Source organism: Rhagoletis zephyria, unplaced genomic scaffold (assembly GCF_001687245.7).
Source record: "Rhagoletis zephyria isolate East Lansing unplaced genomic scaffold, Rhagoletis_zephyria_1.1 Rzeph_scaffold_00640, whole genome shotgun sequence".
NCBI lineage: Eukaryota > Metazoa > Arthropoda > Insecta > Diptera > Tephritidae > Rhagoletis > Rhagoletis zephyria.
This window is the reverse complement of record NW_016157724.1, coordinates 207,490-213,271: the sequence shown is the minus strand read 5'-3', so window position 1 is coordinate 213,271 and position 5,782 is coordinate 207,490. Positions and strand designations below refer to the sequence as shown.

The 5,782-nt window shown below is 38.4% G+C and overlaps 1 long non-coding RNA gene across 1 annotated transcript; it reads left to right on the top strand.

Moving 5' to 3' along the window:
• Nucleotides 1-2,010: 2,010 nt before the first annotated feature.
• LOC108360846 (uncharacterized) lies at nt 2,011-2,978 on the top strand. The gene is made up of 3 exons (XR_001847196.1): nt 2,011-2,207; nt 2,261-2,498; nt 2,560-2,978. It is a non-coding gene; the product is annotated as an uncharacterized LOC108360846 (long non-coding RNA).
• Nucleotides 2,979-5,782: the final 2,804 nt, after the last annotated feature.

The window sequence follows — 5,782 nt, the reverse complement described above, 5'->3', positions numbered from 1 at the left end:
CCTTATAAATGAACTGTCAAAATTTGTATGGAGACTTGTTTACACATTTCTGACAAATATCTCCAGCGATTTCACTTAATAAACTTGATAAATTGAAGCCAATGCAACTCTGTCGCAACTCTAGCTATGTTTTCTTGGGCAATAATTATAGCAATAGTAAGAAGTATGAATATTATCAATAAATCTATGAATTTCAACATTTTATTTAATATTACATCCAAAATTACTTGTACATCTTTGTCATCTAGGGGCGAGCACCCGATCGTGGCCGTAAACATAATAGGTTTGTGTGGAACAACCTGTAGAACACGTAATTTTTAAGCAAAAAACAAAACCGACTTCAATTATCATATAAATATATATATATATATAGTCTCATACTAATCTGGTTTAGATCCGATCATTGAATCATAAAATATATATATATATATACCGCTGCTATATATATATATATCTGGTTTAGATCCGATCATTGAATCATAAAATATATATATATTTTATGATTCAATGATCGGATCTAAACCAGATTAGTATGAGACACTACCTTGCAGAAAGAATTATCGACACTACGATGCAGAAAGAATTATCGAAATCGGTTGACGTGGTCCAAAGTTATGCGGTAACATACATAAAAATAATAATAATAAAATAAAAATAAAAATTCCGACGAACTGATAACCTCCTCCTTTTTTAAAGTCGGTTAAAAACTCGAGCAAAATTCAAACTGTGAGCGTATATCATAGACACTCGAATAAAGGGCTTGTGATGTGTGGCAATATTTGCAGTTTCGTTCCACAACCCTATCGTGCACGGCCATGAACCAAAAATACAAGATCACGTAAGAACGCGACGTTGTATTTGTAACTGGTTTTGAGAAAAAAGTTTGCGAAAGCGGGTTCGTCAGCTGAGCGTTTGTTTACATCACAAGCACCACTATTTTACACTTTTATTTAAGTAAAGAAGAGTTAATTCAACATGACAACACATTTTCAAGCATTTTATTGCATCATTTTACCTAAATTGTGTGCTTAAAGTGGCTGACAATAATTTTGGCTAATTTTGGTTTTCGTTGTTTTCTTTGCTTTGTTTACTTTTCGCTCGTTTTCCAGTGAAACAAGATGGCGTAGAACCCGCTAAAAAAAAATCGACTTTTTTCACTCTCTTGTTCTTACGTGATCTTGTGTCTTTCGTTCATGGTGCACGGCTTGTAATTTTTTAATGAAAGCGTCAAGGCAGACGAAACGGTGTTGGCATTTTTTGTACAATTGAATTTTTTTATACAATTTCTTGCATAATATACTTTACTACTACGCAAATCTTTTTAGTACAATTTTGTGATGAATACTAAAAATATATAGCTATGAAAAAAAACAGCGGGAAATTTTTTTATTTTCTTTTGGTTTTGACCTTTTCGAGTTTGCATTTGTAAGTTTTGAAAAAGTGTTAAAAATATATTGAATGAACTATTATAACATACCACAAGGTGTGCTATCAGCTTACCATTCAATTTTCGATACTAAATCTTAAAGCAAAATGTCGAAATCAGCTTCAATAGAAGCAATATCTTCGATAACACTGGATCACATTTTTTGTTGTTCACCCGACGCCACTATCCAATACCTATATGGAATCGCTCAGTGACTCCGAAAATCAAGTAAATTTTTTTTTCTCTGTGGATAACCTTCTGATATATTTGCAATTTATCGTTATACAGCTTAGAAAAGAGTGGTTAATCTCGTATATCGAATGTTCGAAATTTCAGACTTTGGTATCGATACTGAGTACTCATTCTGGCATCGAGCTCATGGTATCGATACTCTAAGGGCCGTTTGCACCATGTCTAGTTAACGCTAACTGGAGGTAGATCCTTCAGTTAAGCACGTTAACTGCTTTATCGATCACATGTTATATGATGGGTGTCGATAACGTCGATAAAGATGTTTAACTGGGAGTTAGAATTAACTAGACATGGTGCAAACGGCCCTAAAAGTATCAGGGTATAAGCAAGAATGATAGAATACAAAGATTGCGCCGATAGGGGTGCAAAAATTTTTCGTTCTGCGCATCTACGTCATAATATAAAAGTTGTTGTTGGCGATCTGTCAAATCGCATACAATTTCGACGAAAAAAAGTAAATATAGCATAAAATTTAGTTGAAAGACTAAAATAAAACAATCTGGTGGCAATTTATTGAATCGAGAAGACGGTAAATTTATTTTGTGTTTCTTTTACATTATTTATATTGTTATTTTATTTCAGGTAGTGAGTAGGGCGTTCAAATAAAAATTGCATTCTGTGGCCGCCGTTGCGCTGGCAAATGGAACGAGTAAGATTTCCAAATGAAATTGAAGCCACAGCAAATAGTGCATAGCTCCAAGGCTTGGAAACAAATATAGAAGCTATACGATGCCAGAAAGACTACAGAGAATCGAAGAGCGCTAACCAGGAAACAGCGTAAAAGGGCCAATTCGTTGAGCAAGGGCGTGCTCATAGCATGGTAAGTAGCATCTGCGACAATACATTACTTTTTACTAACTTCCAATGCGTACTTATTTCAGGAAATACAATGCAAACGGTGCCAACATAAAATTAAACTGCCAAGGCATAAGCAAGAAATTTTACCTGAAACTGTGACGCCTGCCCACAGCATCAAATAAGGATATCGTTCCAATGAAACCCAATATTAACGACGTATTTTGACGACGATGAACTCTTTGCGAACGCTCCGGGTTTTCATCACCGGGCTTGTAAATTGATGGCACGGGGCCTCGTTTCAACAATCTTCTTTTTGCATAACCTTAGAAATGTTTTAAACACTTTCATTAATATAAACACAATAAACGAAATAAATAAACATCCTACCCACTTCAAACTGCAGACTATTTTCAAAATCTTCACTTGCAAAGTGATGCATGCAAATATAGCAAGTTTTAAATTGGAAATCCTTGCTTTGCCGGCAGAACTGGATCCACTTTTTCCTAAGTTCAAACGTCATTTGCTTAAGGAAAGAGCGATACTGGTCGCACCTTCCGTACGGAATCAGCTGTTTGTACTCGTACGTGTGTATGTGCATATGTAACGCATGCAGTGTTGCCGCATTGGTAATTTTTTTTACCGAAATTGGTAATTTTTTTCTTTATTTATCATATTTGGTAATTTGGTAACTTATTTTTCAACTTGGTAAACTTTCGATTCAGTCCAACATTTAACATAGGTCAAAAGAAGTTCTGGTTCCACATTAGGAAGTGGGCCGCAAGAGTTTCCTTTTACAGAAACACCAGGTTATCCTGAAAGTTTCGAAGGCGAACAGTTCTTCGGCATTCCTAGGTTACTATAATTGTGTGATCTACAACAAACTGCTTGATAGTGGCTACTGTTCTATCTAATTAAATGTGGCAACACTGAACACATGTAAGTAAAATATAGCCACCTAAAAGTTTACACTACGTTGCTTATGCATTTGACAGACTTATCGTACATTTTATGACAGTCAGTTACGGCAGCTTATTCATATTATAGTTAGCCCTATAGCTTCAGACCAGCGCCAGCTATCCTCTGGAAAACTTTTTACAAATTATTTAGGTGTTCCTCAAAGCGTTTACCCAATACTATAATGTCGTCTAGATACACCAAACAAGTTTTCCAATGCAGTCCCTAAGCACATGGTCCATAAGCCTTTCAAAAGTGTCAGGAGCGTTCCATAATCCAAAGGGCATCACCGTGAATTACCAAAGACCATGTCCAACGTTGAAGGCTATCTTCTCCTTGTTCTCGTCACTTACCTACACCTGCCAATAACCTCTCTTAAGGTCGAGTATTGAGAACCTTTTCGTGCCAGTCAACGAGTATCATCGATTCTGGCAAGGCAATAGCTGTCCTACTTCGTTACATCGTTTAGTTTCCGGTAGCACACGCAGAACCGCATTTGACCATCTTTCTTCTTCACAACTACTACCGGCGAACTCCATGGACTCGCTGATGGTTCAATCACACCACTCTCGCTCATTTCTTTTATGTTCTGGCATACAGCTTCACGTTTGTCAAGTGGAACACTCCAAGGAGCTTGACGGATTGGCCTTGCATCACCAGTATGAATGCGATGTTTCACAACGTTAGTCCTCCCTGGATTGTTACCGTCCTTGTCGAATATGTTGGAGTATCTGCGGAGAAGTTCCTTAGCAGACTTCGGTGGAATCTGTCCGCTTTCCTGTAGGTTCGCTCGCTTGTTGCTACCCAAAGCTGAGTGGCACTTCCATGTTGTTATTCGTCATGATACTGTTCTTTATGCCGATCTGCATACCTTGATCAAATATGAAGTCTACTCCCATAATGACTTCATCCACAATCTCTGCGACTAGGAACTTGTGTAGCACCGTCACATTCCTTATTTTGACTTTGCATGTTACTTCTCCTACGACTTGGGTGTCCTCACCAGTTGCTGTCCTCAACTTTGCTCTACAATTAAAACATTTGCCAGAGTCATTTTTTTGCGCCCAGCAGTTAAACTATCTTCCTCACCAATTCATTTCCGTCGTCCGGTGCTTCCACTTCCACTCGATGGGCTTTATAAGCTGGTCTACTGAGGAGTGCTGCCGTTTCACGTGTCTAAGCATACGAGACGGTTTCAGCAAACGTTGGCTTTGGATTCGCATACGTCTATCGCTTGGTATACATGTTCTGCATTTCGCTGATGAACTTTTGGATTTTCACCTTTTCCAGGTGCTCACCAGATTCGGCCAAATGAACCAATCTCTCAATCTCGGAGGCGAATCCCTGTAGAGACTTCTTAGTAGCGATTCTCCAACTCAACAAAAAGCACAGCGAATTTATCCTCCATTCTCTAATGGTCTTCTCGAACTGTAGCTTAAAGACCTGGAAAGGAATCGTGCCGCCAAAGGATAGAGCCTTTGCCTTTGGAGAGGTTGTCGAAGCAGCTGGACGATTCAACTACAAATCACGGAGACGACCTTCCAATTCTTTTACCTTAGCCTCGAGGTTATCCTGTTTAACCTTGATTTGTTCGTTATCTCTAGACCTAGATTCTCCTGCAGTTGTGTAATCTTCGCATCCTGCACTTCCAGCAACTGCGATACGTGTGTCTTCTGTGCTTCTAGCTGTGACGAAATATCTGACGACAACTGCGACCTATGTGCTTCCAGCTGTGTCTGCATATGTAATGACATCTCCAACATGCGTGTATCCTGCGATTCCTTCAGCGAAGGTATTGCAGCTAATAACATGTTCATATCAACAGCGGGAGCCTACCTCTTTTATTCAACCTTCGTAGATGTCTGCTGCACATCCTTCAACAAACAAGCAGCCTCTACCTTCTGTTCTCCTTCGTGGATGTCGCGTCGTCCTGGCGATGGAAGTCGTATTTGTCAACCTCGATACCGCTTCCATAGCCTCTCGCAGCCATGATAGAAACTCCACTTTTCTTCCAGAGGTTGCTAAATTTCACTTTTCCAACTCTTGTTTGAGTTCCTCAATCTTTAGGTCTTGAATTTTTGTCATTTTCAGAACTTCCTCCAATGGGATTTATTTAAAAATCTCAATTCCGACACCAATTATTACGATTGTCCGTGAATACTTGACGGATTTACAAAAATCCTTCCGGCTCGTATCGCTGGATTGTTAAATAAACGCTTAAGATAACCAAGCTACAGTACAATTAACTTTATTGTTCAACCAAACACTTTACAACACTTGTTTAGGGAATAACAACAATTAACAATACTTGTAAAAGCAATTACAACACTTTACAAAACTCTCTCTCTCTCT